Here is a 19784-nt window from a genome sequence, read left to right as displayed (position 1 = left end):
AAAAATTTAAAAAATCTAAAATATCTTGAATTTTCAATATATCTGTCCTTCTTCACAAACTCTTTCTACAATAGCAATTTATAAAAGGAAGGAATATTTTTTCTTCAATAAATACTCTATTGCTATTAGAAGACCCAATAAAAAGCATTTATTGTGAGCAAATAGTCAATTGTAGGACAGTGATTAGGATGAAGAAGTTTAGATTTTGAGAGGCTGTATTCCAATCCCAGTTCTGCTATACCCATCTACCTTGTGACTTTGGGCAAGTGACTCAACATCCCAGCCTCAGTTCTTTTATCTGTAAAATGGAGGCAATAATAAAACCTATAGTAATAGATTATTGTGAGCAATAAATGTAAAACATTTTGCAAATTTCTGGACATTGTATGTAAGAACTCAAGAAATGTTAACTCTTTACCATTGTTAGTAGTGAATAAATCTATAGCATGACAAAAACTTGAGCTTAGAAAATACCCCATTGTTTGACCCTATTTCACTTCTGTCCACTTCAGTGGCTGCCACGTACCTCAGCTCTGTCCCTTTCCCAGTCACATATCTGTGGAAGCACATCTTTCAAAGTACCTGAGAGTTGTGGGAAAGCCTCATGCTTCATTTATTCAAATGTTACTGGCTAATGTGACTTTGACCTAGAGTGTTGTCACCACTATGCAACTGTCAGTCCTAGGGTTTAAAGGCCCATTAAATACTTCTGCTGAGTCATTTTACTTATAAATTGCTTTTTCTACCTCCAAACTGGAGAGACCTGACAAGGCCTGCCCAGTTGCTACCCTTTTAAAACCCTATTCCTGTATCTTATCAATGGAGAATGATAGAAACAAGGTTTATAGGCATTCCAACTTTTGTTACACCGATCACATTGGCTTTTCAAGGTATGAGTATGAAGTTTATGGACTGGCCCTCATATTCTTTCCATTTTCTAGAACATAACTCATCCTATAAAGCAAAAACTTATTTCTCTGTTTCTCTTGTTGACTACCTACTATCTGCCAGGCACCTACAGTATTTTTTATTAAGATACAATTTAAGTACAGTAAGATTCACCCTGCAAGTTCTGAAAAAGCGTAAAGTACACTATAATTCAATTATGGAACAGTTCCATCATTCCAAATATTTCCCTGTATTTCTTAAGATCAGCTCCTTCTGTGACCTCCAGCTCCTGGCAAACACTGATCTGCTTCCTGTTCCTAGAGTTTAGTCATTTTTCACATATATTGTGAATATTACCTGGAATCTGTGATAACAATACTACTCTTGTGGCCAAGACAGAATTGACTAAAGATTTTATTTGTTTATTTCAATATTTTTATTTATTTTATTTGCCATAGGTGATATTCCATATCTCTTAGTTTTCTCATCAACACAGACCCTTATAACAAAGTGTCTGGGGGAAGAAATCCCAGTTGCTGTCAAGTCAAGTGACTAGTTTAATGGTCTTCCTCTAATTATAGTTTCTTTATTAAAGGGAGGAGCATTTTTTTCTGATATCATATTCTTCCTTCTCAATATGTGAACTTTCATTATTCAGTTTCCATAACATCAAACCATTAACTGTTTACCTATCTCTGACCCATTGAACTTCAACCATGAATGGGAAAGAGGAAGCAGTCAAACATGAATTCTATGATAATAATTTCAAGCTCATGCCGGACTGCCCTCAAGGACATCTTCTGTCCTGAAGAATTGACTAGAGATTCATTTATGCAAATGAGTTCAGGACTGTATTTATCTTGATATGTCCACGTTGGTTTTTTGAAAGCCAAAGTCCTGACCTTTTTATCTCTCATTGTGAACAGCCACAATAAGATGAGAACAAAGAGAACATGGAATTTTCCCAAGTTAGAAGGCTCCTTTGATTGCTTTGCTGTGACTGGAACTTAGCCAAGCTTTAAAAATTGAGTTTTCTGTGTGGGAACGGGGTGCCTGTCTGGCTCAGTCGTTAGAGCATGCAATTCTTAATCTCGGAATCATAAGTTCGAGCCCCATGTTGGATGTAGAGCCTACTTTAAAAAAAAAAGGATTCTGTGTCAGAACAGTGGTGGTATGTGCCTATGACTTCAGCAATCACATTAAACCAGCATTACAGAGTTAGGAGAAGCTTCTTAACAATGTATATAGCTATTTTATTTTCAAGTAATATTTATTATTTATAATTATAAAAGTAATTCCTATTATTATAGAAAACTTATTTGGAGATTTGATTATCCATAATATAACTGCAATCTGCCCTAAAAAATAAGTAAAGCTGTTATACAAGATATGAAAATATGGCACAAATTTCTTTTCAGTAACACTTTCATTCTCAGAACCAATTTACCCTCAGATAGTGGTGAAAAGGCAGGTATCTAAAACACTGAGAGAGAGTAATCTTCTCTGACCAGAGGAAATGTGGTCCAAGACCAATGGGGCAACTATCCATTGTATTTTTTTCTCTCTCTGTTCTCCTGCTTGGTCCTGTATGTAGGGATAGTCATGGGAAGTGCATGGGAGATAATGGAAACTAAAGCCCTGCTTTCTGGACATAGAACTGAAAGAAGGCCTTCAGGGAACTAGAAATGTCACAGCAAATGTGACAAGAAGGGAGCTCAAGAGAGTGATATATAAAGTGGTGTATGGAATCCCAGGCTCACTTGTGGGCTGTGATGTGTTGACCTGACCCTACACAGTACCAAAGGCTTTGAGAACTGAACTATGGAATAGACCACTGCGCAGGTCCTAGATTGGCCATTAGGTGGTGCGCATGTGGGACAGTTTAGAATAACACTGAATAAGTAGGGACATCTGGGTGGTTCAGCAGTTGAGCATCTTTGGCTCAGGGTGTGATCCCGGAGTTCTGGGATTGAGTCCCACATTGGGCTTCCTTCAGGGGACCTGCTTCTCCCTCTGTGTGTGTCTCTGCCTCTCTCTCTGTGTGTCTCTCATGAATAAATACATAAAATCTTAAAAAAAAAAAAAAACACTGAAAAAGCTTTGAAAACTGAACTGACATTGGAACCACAATTCATAGAATACAGATTGAAACTTGCAACCTGGATAGGTTGACTGCCTTCTACAACAAAAATATCAACATTCTCTTGAGGATTTAAGGTAGACCCAAGTTTCATACATAATATTCAAAATGTCCACATTAAAATCTAAAATTATTCAGCACACAACCAAGAAAATTTTAACTTTCAAGGGAGAAGGTAATCAATAGATGCCCACAAGACATATGTTGGAATTATCAAAGACTTAAAAATAGGTATGATAACAGTGCTCCAAGAAGTGTAATAAATGGAAGTCTAAAGAGTCTCAGCAAATAAATGGAAGATCCCAAGTGAAGAACCAAATGAAAAGTTTAGAACTAAAAACATACAATAACTGAAAATTTGAAAAATTCATTGGATGGATTCAATAGCAAAATCTGGATGACAAATTGTTCCATTAAAATATCCATTCTGAACAACAACTAAAAAAAACGTTGAAACATAAACAGAGCTTCAGGAACTTATAGGGTAACACCAAAAGATCTAACTTCAATGTTATCAGAATTCCAGAAAGATAACTGAAAGAATGTGATAACAGAAAAATGTTTAAAGAGTTAATGGCTAGGTGCTCTTTGGTAGGACATATACTAAAATTGGAGCAATACAGAGAAGATTAGCATGGACTCTATGCAAGGATGACATGTAAAATCATGAAGCATTTTATATTTTTAGAAATGGTAAGATTTTCCATGCTCATGGATTGGAAGAACAAATATTGTTAAAATGTCTATACTACCCAAAGCAATCTATACATTTAATCCAATCCCTATCAAAATACCAACAGCATTTTTTATGGAACTTGAGCAAGCAATCCTAAAATTTGTATGGAACCAAAAAATACCCTGAATACCCAAAAGAATCTTGAAAAAGCAAAGCGAAGCTGGAAGCATCACAGTTTCAGTTTTAAAGTTATTTCACAAAATAGTCATCAAAACAGTGGTGATGGCACAGAAATAGACACATTGATCAATGGGACACAATAGAAAATCCAGGAATAAACCCACATTATATGGTCAATTAATCTTTGACAAAGGATGCAAGAATATGAAAAGGGAAAAAGACAATCTCTTCAATAAGTGGTGTTGGGAAAACTGGACAGCAACATGCAACAGAATGAAATGGACCACTTGCTTATACCATGCATGAAGATAAATTCAAAGCGGATTATAGGAGGGACGCCTAGGTGGCTCAGCAGTTAAGCGTGTGCCTTCAGCTCGGGGCGTGATCCTGGAGTTCTGGAAACTATTCCCACATCGCGCTCCCTGCATGGAGCCTGCTTCTCCCTCTCCCTATGTCTCTGCCTCTCTCTGTATCTCTCATGAATAAATAAATACAATCTTAAAAAAAAAAAACCCAAAATGGATTAAAGGCCTAATGTGAAACCTGAAATCAAAAAAAAAAAAAAAGCCCTAGAGGAGAGCACAGGTAGTAATTTCTCCAACATCTACCATGGCAACTTTTTTCTATAAAACTCCTCTGAGGCAAGGGAATCAAAAGCAATAATAAACTATTGGGATTACAACAAAATAAAAAGCTTCTGCATGGTGAAGGAAACAATCAACAAAACTAAAAGGCAACCTGTTGAATGGGAGAAGACATTTGTAAATGACATATCTGATAAAGGGTTAACATTCAAATTGTATAAAGAATTTATGCAACTCAACACCCAAAAAGCAAATAATCCACTTAAAAAATGGATAGATGCCATGAACAGACATTTCTCCAAAGAAGACATATAGATGGCTAACAGACAGATGAAAAGATGCTCATCATCACTTATCATCAGGGAAATACAAATCAAAACCACAATGAGATATCACCTCACACCTGTCAGAATGGCTAAAATCAACAAGTCAGGAAACGACAGATGTTGGCAAGGATGTCGAGGAAAAAGAACCCTCATGCACTGTTGATGGGAGTGCAAACTGGTGCAGCTACTGTGGAAAACAGTATGGACGTTCCTCAAAAAATTAAAAATAGAACTACCTTATGATTCAGCAATGGCGCTACTGGGTATTCACTCAAAGAACACAACAACACTAATTCAAAGGGATACATGTACCCTGATGTTTACTGCAGCCAAGCAGTAAAGCCAAGCAGGGCTTGGGTTATTTGCAATAGCCAAGCTATGGAAGCAGCCCAAAAGTACATTGATGGATGAATGGATAAAGACGAGGTGGCATATATGTATGTACATACAGACATACACACACACAACGGAATATTATTCGACCATAAAAAAGAATGAAATCTTGGCATTTGCTATGACACGGTTGGAGCTAGAGAGTATAATGCTAAGGGAAATAAGTCAGTCAGAGAAACATGAATACCATGATTTCACTCATATGTGGAATTTAAGAAACAAAACAAATCAACAAAGGGGAAAAAAGAGAAAGACACACACAAACCAAGAAACAGACTCTTAACCATAGAAAATTGATGGTTACCAGAGGGGACCTGGGTGGAGGGGTTGGGAGAAATAGGTGATGGTAATTAAGGAGTGCATTTGTCATGATAAGCACCAAGTGATTAAAATAAAAACTCGACTGGTGCCTGGCTGATTCAGTCAGAAGAGCATGTGATTTTTGATCTCAGGGTCATGAATTTGAGCCCCACATTGGGTGTAGAGATTACTTAAATAAATATTTTTTAAAATCTTAAAAAAAAAAAAAAAACAACCCAAAACTTGAAAAACCTCTTCAAAGCCCATGAAAGAATTAATGACTGGAAACTTCCCAAGTTTGGTGAACCATGTATATATTCAAGCTTAGTGAACCATAAACAGGATAATTTCAAAGAAATCACATCCAGGTGCATGAAATTCAAATTACTAAAAACTAAAGACAGGAGTGCTTGAGTAGTTAGTTGGTTAAGCATCTGACTTCAGCTCAGGTCATGGTTTCAGGGTCCTCAGAGCCCTGTGTTGAGCCCTGTACTCAGTGGGGAATCTGCTTCTTCCTCTGCCTGTCCCTCCACTCATGTTTTCTCTCTCAAATAAATAAACAAATAGAATCTTTAAATGTAAAAGAAAAGTAAGTTGAATAAATGAGCATTTCTCATAGAAAACGGAAGGAAATTACCACAGCCTTTTTAAAGTGCTGAGAGAAAAGAATCCAGAAGTCTATGTCCAGTAAAAATTTCTTTCAGTTAATAAAGGTGAAATAAAGACATTTTTGATAATGGAAAACTAAAGGAATTCATCACCTGCAACCTGCTCTAAGAGAAACAATGGATGAATTTTTCAGGTAGAAGAGAAATACACTAGAGGGGAACCTGGAACTGGAATGGTAAAAATGTAGGTAAATGTCATAGACTATTCTCCTGAAGTTCTTTAAAATATATTTTATGGGGTGACTGGGTGGTGCAGTTGGTTAGGCAGCTGACTCTTGGTTTCAGCTCAGGTTGTGGGATCAAGCCCTGCTTTGGGCTCTGTGCTCAGTATAGAGTCTGCTTGGGATTCTCTCTCCGTCTCCCTGTGCCCCTTCCTCTCATGCTCCCTCTCTCTCTCAAATAAATAAATAAAATCTTAAAAAAATATATATATATAGCAGTTGAAAGCAGTTGTTTAATGCAGGTTTCAATGTATGTAGATGCAAAATATATATGCCAACTGCAACATAAAGAGGGAGGACTAGAAGGACCCATATTTTGATCACATTTCTACATTCCATTTGAAGTGGTCAAATATTAATTTTAAGTAGATTGTGAAAACTTAAGTATATTATAATCCAAGTGAAGCCAGTAAAAATTATACAAAGATATATAATTTAAAAACCCAATAGGTACATTAAAATAGAGTACAAAATTTCAAATAAAGAATGTAGGAAGTGGAAACAAAATATAGAGAGAACAAACAGAACACTAATAGTGAAATGATATACCTATAATTGCAGTAAATGTAAATTATCTAAACACAGTAATTAAAAGACAGAAATTGTCAAAATGGATAAAAAACACTATATGCTCCTCTAAGAAATTTACTTTAAAGACTTCATTTTATTTATTTTGAGAGAGAGAGAGAGTAAGCACAAGCAGCGGGGAGAGAGGGAGAGAAGGAGAATAAATTCACTTTAAATTTAACAATATAGGAGATCCCTGGGTGGCTCAGTGGTTTAGCACCGCCTTCGGCTCAGGGCGTGATCCTGGAGACCAGGGATCCACTCACGTGTCGGGCTCCCTGCGTGGAGCCTGCTTCTCCCTCTTCCTGTGTCTCTGCCTCTCTCTCTCTGTGTCTCACATGAATAAATGAATAAAATCTTAAAAAAAATAAATTTAACAATATAGTAGTTTAAAACCACAAGGATAGAATATGCAATACAGACACTATTCAAAAGAAAGCTGAGTGGCTAGATTAGTATCAGACAAAAGAGAGTTCAGGACAAGGAAAATAACCAGGAATAATGAGGGATGTTACATAATGATAAAAGGAACTCCAACATACATTAAGAAAAAACTCATAGAACTAGACAAAAATTAAAGGAGTCTTAAAGACTCCTTCATCAGTAATTGGTAGAACAAGTAAAGAGCAAATTAACAAAGTTATAGAACTGGAAAATACTATCAACCAACTGGATTCAATTAACATTCATAGAAAACTCCACCCAACAGCAATAGAATGTATGTATATTTTTTTTAAGTGCACCAAGAGCATTGACTAAAAACATTTTTTTTGGTCATAAAAATGAAAATTATGAATAATTGAAAATCATACAAGGTATATTCTCTGAATATAATCTAACTAAACTAAAAGAAAACTAGTAATCCCGAGTCTTAACCAGTAGTAATAGAGTTTAGCAGATAAGAGCTTGGATTGCAGTTTCAAATAGAAACAGAGTTGAATTTTGACTCTGCTACTTATATGTCTTGGAAACTTGAACAATTAACATATGCTTTCTTTTTTAATTTTCTAATTTACAAAATAAGCTTAATAATGATCTCTACCTTACAATATTATCAAGAATAAATCAATAATGCATTTATACAAAGTGCATAAGACAACTCTGTCACCTGTATATGTTCAATAAGCCTAGGCTCTTATTATGAGGAGGAAGGAGCCATTGCTAAAGGCAAAAGTATTGATAATGAAAGGTGGTAGTAGCTATTGATTTTATTTTATTTTATTTTTTTAAATTTTATTTGTTTGAGAGAGTACCAGAGAGAAAGAGAAAGAGAAAAAGGGAGAGAGAGAGTGAGCAGAGGGAGAGGGACAAGCAAATTCCCTGCTGAGCAGGGAGCCCAATGTGGGGCTTGATCCCAGGACCCTGATCATGACCTGAGCCAAAGGCAGATGCTTAACTGATTGAGCCCCAGCTTTTGGTTTTAAAGTAACAAAACATGTGATGGATTTCTTGCCATTAATCTCGCATAATTTATTTTAACATTTAATTTGAACATCATCCATTTGTCATTGTGGAAACATTTTTACTATGGGTGACACTGAGCACTGACTCACATTTCAGTGACCAAACTTTGCCCAGCACAGGTGGACTATATTTTCCAAGATTGACTCATACAGCTGCCCTCTTGACCACCCCCTCTCGACTGGTTAATTTTCTTGAGGAAAATGGAAACGAGGATTGGGAGAGGATTCATTCATTTAAAAAACTATTATTCAGCACCCACTTTGTAACAAGCGCTATATTAAAATAAAGAGCACCAAAACTGATGGTCTAAAGTGGAAGCAGATATAACAAATTTTAATTAAGTAAACAATTATAATAAAAGTCATTGGACTGTTGGTAGACAAAGAATATCTTGAGTTCGATTTCCTTTTGCAATTGCTTTTCCATCCTTGTAAGTGTTAAGGATAGATAATAGTATATCAAAACACTTCCCTGGGCTGGTGAATGATGAGCAGGGTGGGGAAGGGGAACATCCCTTCAGATCTGTCCTAGTATCATAGACCCAAAGAAGATTAGAACATGCTGTTATACACTCACCACCCAGATCATCTTTCAAATTCAGAGATGCCAAAAGATTTCAAGATTCCAAAATTAGGATTGCCTGGGATTCTCTAACTAAATATATTTACCAGCATTCCAATACGAATTTATAAGTATTTGTCAAAAGCTGACCTGAGGGAAGGACTTTGCTTGTGCAATAGAAAAGAATTTTATTTTAAAGAAAATTATTTTCTATAATTAAAGACTCTAATGTCATATTACATTGTGGTTTCCAATAATGTACAGGAAACAGGTGTCTAATGAAGCCATAAGAGACAGAGATAGAATGCAACAGATGATATTAAATCAAATCTCATGGTCAGCATATTTAAAGTTGATTCCTCAGGTTAGGAAGACCATAAAGAGCTAGAATGAAAAAGGAATTCCAATGGCTGAAATAACTGACTTTTTAAAACCATAATAGGGAGAGGGATGACTCTTTAGTTTTGGATTCTTTTGCATATGGTTGTAAAAAGAGCAGGCAGTTAAAATCAGCCTGAGCATTATTATTGGCCATTTTCTTAAGCTTAGTGTCTTGCTGTATAGGAGTATTCAATGTATTAATGTAATACAATGTATTAAGAAGCTTGAATCAGTTTCACAGAAACTTTCAACTAGCAAGGTAAAATTCCTTTTTTGTGGTAGATCTCCAAAGCCGTAAGAGCAATGGCCAAACCTATGAATGAGAACAACACAATTATCCTGGGTTGGCGATACTTCATGGATTGCATATAACTGAATAACAAAGAACATAGTGTACATAACTTTTTGGTCTTAAAAATGTTGGATAATTTTAAAAATTAGAAGATTCCTAAAGGAGAACTTAAAGATCTAATATCTGATCTTAGATTCCACTAAATATTAGTATAATGTTTTATAGAGTATGCACAGGTACATTCATTCAGTCCTGACAAGAACTAGTAAGAGAGGTTATTGTTTCCCTTTTTAAAAAATATTTTTAATTAAAAAAATTAATTTTATTTTTTAAGTAGACTCCATGCCCAGCATGGACTTGAACTCACAACCCTGAGACCAAGACTTGAGCTGAGATCAAGAGTCAGATGCTCAACCAACTGAGCCACCCAGGCAGTCCCATATTATTTTTTTTTATAGATAATAAATCTGCAGCTCAGAAAGTTTAAGTGACTTACCAAGACTCAAATTATTGGTAAGTGGCAGGCTAATATGGATACATAAATAATCTCTATGAAAATCATGTTCAAAGAGGCAAGCATTTACAACAACTTTCAGAGATACCACTGTTACGTAAATACCAAGTAATTTTATGTTGAGTATAGGTCACATCTTGAGATCTTTTCTTGGCTTGGTAAATTTAAACAAATGATTAAATTATTAATTATCAGTAATAAATGACATCTTAAGCTTTCTTTTTGTTTTGCTTACATAAATAATATGAACTTATAGAACAATTTAAAAAGAGAAACCAAAAGAAATATTATCCAAGCCTCAAATTCTTGGCCAGAAAAATCACTGATAAACTTCAATTTCTTTCTTTTTCTTTTTCTTCAAAGATTTTATTTTTAAGTTATCTCTACAGCCAGTGTGGGATTTGAACTTACAACCCCGAAAGCAGGAGTTGTGTGCTCTACTGACTGAGCCAGCCAAGCACTCCTAATGTTCATCTTTCTAGTGTTTCATAGAAATGTGTGTGTGTGTATACACTAAAATATAGGTAAAATAAAACATGCACACCTGCAAACATATATATTTGCATTTAAAATCTGTGTATAGAGGAATCCCTGGTGGCTCAGCAGTTAAGCGCCTGCCTTCCACCCCGGGCATGATCTTGGAGAGACCCCGGATCAAGTCCCACGTCAGGCTCCCTGCATGGAGCCTGCTTCTCTCTCTGCCTCCCTCTCTCTATATATATATCTATCATGAATAAATAAGTAAAATCTTAAAAAAATAAAATATGTGTATATTTTTAATTTATATACTTATATAAGTATATTTTTATATATGCACATATAAAATAAAAGTTAAAACTATTCTGTATGTTCTACTTGAATATTAACTTTTGGAAACTCATCATGGACATCTTTTCATTCAATATACTTCTACATTTTTTATGGCAACATTATTGGACATTTTAGATTGCTATTATGAACAATACTGTGATGAACATCTTTGTAGTTTTAATTTTGCCTACATTCTCAATTACTTCCTTAAGGCAAATCTCTAGGCTTGAGATTTGATGCTTGTTAACAAATTGTCCTCCAGGAGTCATACTTCCACCGCCAGTGTGTAAGACTGCTTGTTTCCTCACACACACGCTGAGATGGAATATTTTCAGCTCAGCAACTGGCATTTGTTAAAGTTCCTACGTGCCCATAATTCTGTCTTCCTGAGGATCTTGTGTTCTGTGACTGATCCTGAGATACGTGTGCACAGGGGAGTGACAGGCAGACCAGCTGGGTTTCAAGGTTTAACAAGATAATCCACACATGGCATGTGGTAGAGTAACCGTATGCAGCATATGCTGAGTATATGGTAACTATTTATTATTGTTGTTATTTTAACTTGGAATCTTTCCCTTCATCTCCATCAGGAAAAGTCTTATTCTTTCAGCACCCAAATGAAATATAATCTTTTTGACACCTTTCTTGATGTCCCCAAGGATGATTTAGACCCTTTCTCTCTGCCCTCAGCACACTTTGTGTATATTTCTGTTGTAGGTCATATCACATTGTAACATAATTATTCTTTTATCTCAACTCTCTCAGTACATTGTGAATGCCTGTGAATAAGGACAGTGTTTTATCTCTTCCCACAGCACTGAGCACTGGCTCTGACATATGGTAGCAATGCAGTAAAATGCTTGTTATATGAGTAAATGGATGAAAAGCAAAAGAATGAGGATTTTGCTCCTCAAGTGGGTGACCCATGACTTCCTTAGGACTCTTCATCATGGGATTTAAGTTTGGAGGAAAATGGATAAGGACTATATTCCTAGTTCCCTTGGAAATTGGCAATAGAATTGAGAAAATATGAAGCAACTCTGGGGAAAACTATGTCTGAGGATGTCATTGGAAGTGTCATCACAGTATAAGTGGTGTGTGGATTTGAGTTACTAAGAGCTCCTTCTCTTCTGTCTGTTTAGTAAGAGGAAGTCATTGGAGAGAAACTTGCCAATTTCTCTGCAGGAGGGAAAGCTAGCAGATTCTCATGGGGGTGTCTCCCGAGACTACATTCCTCTTCCCTAACCCCCTTGGATGGGCCATCTTACTATTGTTATTTCACCCCCTCCTGGACATAATTGATTGAGTTGGAGTGGACACCTGACTCAGGAGAAACCAATCCATTAGTTTATAATTCTAAGTCTGTCCCTTCAGAATTTGGATTTTGGAATCAGAGGTGCTGGCACTAACAAATTCCTGCTAGACCTGAGAGAACATGTAGGGCACTCAGAGTGGGAGACTTTGGCGTTGTATATCAAGTAGCCAAATAAGCACTTTGGCAGAGTGAGAAGAATGACATAGATGTGCACAATGAAACAGAAACATGCAATTCCATGGAGTGAAAGAGGATGAGGAAGAGAAAGAAAAAGAAAAGGAAAGACAAAGAGAAAAGGAGTTAGCTGCCTGTACTTTCCAGTTCTGGCTCTGGTTCTCTGTGGGGCTTGGCTGGGTTCTCTACTGTAAGTTCCAGGAGATACCCTTAGATTAATTTAGAACATTTTCTATATACACCCGTTATTGGAGTGGTGTTTGTTACTTCTAACCCAAGGAATTTCCAACAAGGCAGTAAGTTATTGGTTTTACATGTATCATAGTGCTTTATAGTAGTTAGAAAAATACTATTTGTCCTGGTAGTGGCAGGGTTCTGTCCCCCAAAAAACATGTTAGAAGGTGTGATGGTAGGGTGTCATGTCCCTGTTCCAAGGAGGGTTCCTAGTGGATAAGTTAGTTTTAAAGGTATTCAGCCAAGGCATGAAGCTGGGGTCTCAGAAAGACTTTTGGCCTTGTTATCCAAATGGGTCTTGGAGTGTACCCAGGCCGTTCCTAACATAGCCTAGGGAATCTCAGAATTTCTTGGCTAGACTTGCATTTGAGCACATTGACAGGAACAAGGTTTACAGCCCTTTGGATTAGAAGTGGCCTGCTGACATAAGGGGAAAAGCTGCAAGGCTTCCTAACTTCCTGGAAAAAATTTAAAAATACACCTGTAGGGTGACTTCATCAAACTTTTGAGACTGAAAGGGGCACTATTAATAGTTACACAAAAATAGTAGTCATAAAATAGAACGGTCTTCAGCAAATACAGCAGTACTGTCACCATATCTCTGGGAAATTTGCAGTGACTTATGTATATTTAGTTAGCAAAGGTTGTAAGAACCAGTATTTATTTTTATTTGGGAGTAACTAATTTATTCTTATTGTTTAAAAAAATCTTTTTTATTATAGCTAAAAATTGTAAAATGTAGATGTGCAGAGAGAGTCAGTAAAAAACCCTGTCACCTCTTAATGATAATTACTAGTAATATTTTGGCATATATCTTTCTGGATTTGTCTAATTATTCATATGATATATTGAATAAAAAATTAGAGCATATCATACATATTATTGTATAAATTGTTTTTTAAATTGCTTTTTAATGTCCTCACACATCAATATCATTTTTAATGGTTATTTTCTGATTTGTTTATAATGTACCATAATTTGTTTAACAACTCCTTATTCTGGGCTATTTAAGCGTCTCCATTCTTACTAATTGTGCTTTAAAAGGCTTCTTATTCTCCGGCAATATTTTTTCTTATGAAATAAATGGAGAGAAGTGGAGGTGATTTGTAGAGAATGATGCCTTCAAAGATCTCTCAGGTTAAAAATGCAGGTGGACTGTATATATAAGTCTACTGAAACATTTTAACTGGTTGCCAAATCAGATGTCAGGTTTTAATTTTTTTTTCTTTCCTGAAAGACAAAGGGAAGCATTTGGAAGCAGGGCCTGGGCACCCCCTTGTGTCCCCTGGGTGGAATATGCTGCCAGCATTCCTCTGCGTAAGAAGAGGAAGCAGGCTTTACAAAAAACACTGTGACAGAAATAAAAACACAAAAAAGAACATATGATTCTACGCTTAGAGATTTTCCTTATCACAAAATGGATCTAGCTTTTGAGAACATTATTAGATATAATTAATATATAATTATAATATTATAAGGGTTTTCTTCTTGCCTTCTTAAGACTTGACCTTAAATTGTTATCATAGGAAAATCATGTTCACTGCTGAATATCTGGTGGCTAGCTGAATGCATGGCACATTAGGAAACCCTTGATAAATATTTATTCGATTACTGATTCTCAGCATATAATTGTCATTTTCTTTTTTTAAAAAAGATTTTATTTATTTATTCATGAGAGGGATCCCTGGGTGGCGCAGTGGTTTGGCGCCTGCCTTTGGCCCAGGGCGCGATCCTGGAGACCCGGGATCGAATCCCACGTCAGGCTCCCGGTGCATGGAGCCTGCTTCTCCCTCTGCCTGTGTCTCTGCCTCTCTCTCTCTCTCTGTGTGACTGTCATAAATAAATAAATAAATAAATAAATAAATAAATAAATAAATAAATAAAAATATTTATTCATGAGAGACACAGATTGAGAGAGAGACAGAGAGAGAAGCAGAGAGAAAAGCAGGCTTCAAGCAGGGAGCCCAATGTGGGACTCGATCCTGGAACTCCAGGATCATGCCCTGGGCCAAAGGCAGGTGCCCAACCGCTGAGCCACCCAGGTGTCCTTTGTAATTTTCTTAACCATTCCTCCAATCTTTCACTACTGTAAATCACACAATGGTGATTCTTTGTGCATAAAGCTTTATCCACCTTCCTTTTTCCCTCATGTTAGTTTTTTCCCCCCAGCATATATGCTGCTGAAGTGAGCACTCATGTTAGATTTTTTAATGCAATGATTAGATAGAAAGAAATACAAAAATATAAAGATTCCAGTTACATGGTGCCAGACTACTTTCAAAGTCATCCAAACACCAGCAGGACTTATGAATAAATGGTAGAACTATAAATCCAACTAAAACCTCCACTCTGAAGCCTGGGTCCTTGACACGATTCTATGCCACTTCTCCATTGACCTAGTTACAAAATGATTGAACAATGGTAATCTAAAGATTCTGAATAATTAATTCTGATTTATCAAGCCAGTATTTACGGCACAAAAAGAAAGTGTTAGTTTGGTAGGGCTTTGATTTAATGAAGCCCTCTGACTCATGATAACAGGGCCACTGCTAGTCCAAATGGCACCTCTGTGTGAATTTAAAAAGTTACTCTTTTCCAAGATATTTTAATGCCCTACGCAGGAAATTAACTTAATCAATACATAAACCTATGAATGTAGAATTATGAATTGCATCCTCTGCAGCCATGAGGCATCAAATCTGGACAATTCAATTTTTTAACCTTTTAGGAATTCTCTGTTCAATCTAGCCTAGAATTGTGTGAGAATATAATGTCAACCCAAGTAGCCTATGCTTTCTGGAAGCCCCCTTTTGAAGATTATTACAGCTTTTGTCCTTCTTTTAATCTCCTGGCTCCTCTTTGTGTCTCTTTGTTTTTACAATGTTTCTGCAATTTCATCTACAAATCATGTTCTGGGATCCTAGATCCTCTCAGTTTACACAGTAATAGGAGGGGATTTCATTTTATAATGAAACCATTTATGTTTAAGTATTTATAAGTTATTTGTAATTTTAATATACTGTATATAAAAGCCAGTTTCATGTGTGCCTGTTCATTTGAAATAACTTTAAAAACATGCGTTTATTAAAGAAATGTTAACGTTTTATTTCTCTGATGTGTTCAGCCAGAGAATTTCTATTGTGAGTTTGATTATCTGGCTCTTTATTGGATGAAGTTCCATCTATTTTAAAAGTATATTGGATATTCAACCTTGACGTCTCAGTTTCTAAATGTAAACTTGTGAAAATAAGCAGTGTCTTCACAGTTATTGTTATTATAATAGAAATTATTTACAAATATTATGAGTGGCCTAACAAGTTGAACAATTGTGAAGACATCTGCACCTTGACTTTTAATTATTGAAATATTGTTGTTGTATTTCTATACTGGAAGAGAAATTTTAAAGGGCATATTTTAATTCAAATAACATTCTGAGACCTTTTTTACTTTAGTAGATGCAGGTGAATAAATTTCACTGAAACTAGAATTTTCTATTTTGTTCTGCTGCTGCCATCTAGAGTAAAAGTGAAGCAAAGGAAGCAGATCTTCACCAGCAGTGGAGAGGATCCAGATTTGATTGGAAACAGGGAATACTGAGGGACATTTCCCAGAGCTCCTACGAGCAGTAATACCTGCTTAGAATATCTTCTGCCTTCCTCTTTTTGTTCCCTTTTCTCTTACTTCCAGTATTTTTCCAGGGTTCCTGGGCCTTAAAATGCTTTTACTTCTGATCAAAATATGCTTTCTGGACAGGATCTAATAAACACATTTATACTAAAGTATAAAGGATAAACTAGATGTGTGACCTGTCACCTCTCTGACATGTATCTCTATCCATGTAAAGATAATTTGGGTTGAATGTATTCAGATCCAAAAGGCAATAGAATTATAAAGTCTTGAGGATTTACCTAAATTAGTTCTCTGGTTCTGGCTTTTAGGAAGACTTTGCCCATAACTCCACTGATGATGATGTCATGTGAGACCTCAACATTAGTATATGAAAGACCTGCTGCAGGGCTTTCTCTGGTGACTCTATGATGTGCTCCCATCACATCCAGAACTTCACTAAGAGAGCATCTGTCTCACCTCATAGTAATTGTTTCATTATCTGTCTACCCCATTAGGTTATAAACCTTCCCAGTGCAGAAAATGATGTAGCCCTTATGCTGAGTGGACACTCCATAAATGAGCTCTGAACAAATCCATAAGAATGAAGACATAGTATTATCTTTTAAAATTTGTTTGTATTTCTTCTTTTTAAAATAATCACATGTGGAATATTATTGTAATGGCATTAAAATTTAGGCATATAAGGCAGTCTACAGAAAAGAGCAATTCTTAAACTGTTATGGAATCATAAGATTTGAATTTGCAACTACTGTTATTAGCATCACTTAAACCGATGACATGTTTGAACAAACCATCATAAATTTCTTTTTTTAATTTTTATTTTTTTAAGATTTTATTTATTTATTCATGAGACACACACACACACACACAGAGAGAGAGAGAGAGAGAGAGGCAGAGACACAGGCAGAGGGAGAAGCAGGCCCCATGCAAGGAGCCCTACATGGGACTCGATCCCGGGACTCCAGGATCACGTCCTGGGCCGAAGGCAGGTGCCAAACCGCTGAGCCACCCAGGGATCACCAAATCATAATAAATTTCTGAAGCACAGGTGTGCCACCAGCATTGAAGCTGTGATATCCTTATTCTCATCAGCTAAATATATGACTAGTTACATGATAATTGAATATCTAAATCACTTTAAGTGGAGCAAATAGTAGAACAACAATGAAAAAAGGAAGTTACAAAATCAGGCAAAACCAGGACAAATATAAAACTTAAAAACAACATCATTTACATTTATTACTGATAACAGTGTCACATAGGCTCTATTGGCCTAGTGAAGGTCCTATGAATCAGAGAAACAGGAGCTATATACTGTGGGAGTCTTGAGGAATGGCTACAGATCAACTGAATGACAATAAAGTTTATTAATGTGGCAAGAATTCCAACAGTACCTACTAATCAGAAATAGACAAGATTCTAACAATATTCATTACTAACATAATCATTGTTTATGAGAGACCTTCAGAAAAAATGTTCAACTAGCCTAAGTTCAATGATACTGGAAAGATCTTAACATTAATCAGACTTCTTTTATCTTTTTTTAAAAAGATTTTATTTATTTATTAAGGAGAGACACACACACACAGAGAGAGAGAGAGAGAGAGGCAGAGACATAGGCAGAGGGAGAAGCAGGCTCCATGCGGGGAGCCTGACGTGGGACCCGATCCCAGGTCTCCAGGATCTCACCCTGGGCCAAAGGCAGCATTAAACCACTGAGCCACCTGGGCTGCTCTAATTAGACTTCTTTTAGAGTCTATTAATGGTTCCAGTTTATTTATTTTAGAGAGGGAGAGAGAGAGTGAGCAGGTGATCATGAGAATGAGGGGTGGGGGGAGGGGTAGAGGGGAAAGAGAAACTTAAGCAGACTCTGCACTGAGCACAGAGTCCCACATGAGGCTGGATTTCATGACCCTGCGATCAGACTTGAGTTTAAACCAAGAGTTAGACACTTAATAGACTATGCAATCCAGCCACCCCCTCCTTTTTTTTTTTTTTTTTTTAAGATTTACTTATTTAAGAGAGAGGGAGAGAGGGAATGGTTCCAATGTATATGGAATCGTATCATCATCTCATTTGTCTCTCTCCCTCCCTCTTTTCCTTCCCTCCTTTTTTACTTCTATTTTTCCTCCAAGTAGCTATGAGGTAGTGTAAATTATTATTTCTCAGCAAGATTATTCCATTCCTATATTATCACCCATTTTTAAAAGCATCAACTTTCTTTTTTTTTACATCAAAACTTTCCAACTGAAATCTATACCCCTTGCTTCTACATCCTCATCTCCCATTCTCTTCTTAACCTATTCTAATAAAGATTTTTGATCTCATCATTCCATTTTCTCCCTCACCACATTATTTTTAACATGATCAATTATACGTCTCTTCCCAATATCAATTGTCTATTTTCTATTTTCATCTTACTTGACCCCTCATCAGTATTTGAAACTGTTATCATTCTTATCTTTTTGAAAAAATTCTTCTCTAGTATCCAGCCCTAACACACTCACCTGGTTTGCCTATTTACTCAGTGGATAGTCCTTTTCTCCTAGAATTCCACATGTTTGGGCTGTTCTAGTGATTTGATATCACAAAAAATGGTGCAATAAACACCTTTGTATAGATGTCATTTTACACATTTAGGAATCTATCTTTAGGATAGATTCCTACAGTCAAAGAAGATGTGCACTACTCATTTTGGCAGTAATGTTAAATTGCTCTCCATAGTAACTGTACCATGTACCAGCCATCCGCCATGTCTGACAGTGACTTTTTCCCATAGCAACTTCAACAATGTGTTGATTTTTTAACCATTGCTAAACAAATGGGTGAAATATGTAGTATCTCAACATAGTTTTAATTTGCATCTCTTGTATAGAGAATGAGCATTTTCCCCATGTTTAAGAGCCATTTGTATTTATTTTTCTGTAAAGTGTTGATAATCTTTTGCCCATTTTTTCTCTTATTCATCCATTTTTTCTATTGTGTTTTTGTTCCTTTTCTTTCTAATTTATAGAACCTAAATATACGTTTTGGAATTTATTCTTTTCCATTGAAATGAATTGCAAATAATTTTTCCAGTTTGTCATTTTATTATTTTTTTCTTGTGCTCTTTTTTTCTCCCACAAATACATTTTTACATTTTCACATAGTCAAAAATCATTGATTTTTCTTTGATGGCTTCCGGGTTTTGTAAAATGTAAAAGGCAGTCAGTCCTTAGGCTGCAGTTATGGAAAAATATTTCCTATGGTTTCTCAGAGTTCTTTATGGCTTACTTTCTGACAGTTAAATTTTTGATTCATCTGAAGTCTATTTTGAAGGAAGCTGTGAGGAATGAATGAAAATTTAGTTCCTTCCCCAACTGCCCCTAGTTCCCCTCCGCCCCCCACTTCATAGGTACTCAAGCGACCCGCTGGGTCAGGCGGAGGTCGCCCTTGTCTACGAGCTTCACCTCCTCCTCCAAGAAGT

At 36.2% G+C, this 19784-nt stretch overlaps 1 non-coding gene across 1 annotated transcript; it reads left to right on the top strand.

The window, feature by feature from the left end:
- The first annotated feature begins 3609 nt into the window (after nt 1-3609).
- Nucleotides 3610-3714, top strand: LOC112662912 (U6 spliceosomal RNA). Its single transcript, XR_003138943.1, has one exon. It is a non-coding gene; the product is annotated as a U6 spliceosomal RNA (small nuclear RNA).
- The last annotated feature ends 16070 nt before the right edge of the window (nt 3715-19784 follow it).

The sequence above is a fragment of the Canis lupus genome, chromosome 34, assembly GCF_003254725.2.
Source record: "Canis lupus dingo isolate Sandy chromosome 34, ASM325472v2, whole genome shotgun sequence".
In the NCBI taxonomy this organism is placed as follows: Eukaryota; Metazoa; Chordata; class Mammalia; order Carnivora; family Canidae; genus Canis; species Canis lupus.
The sequence above is the reverse complement of the archived record's forward strand: the minus strand, read 5'-3'. Positions and strand labels throughout refer to the sequence as shown.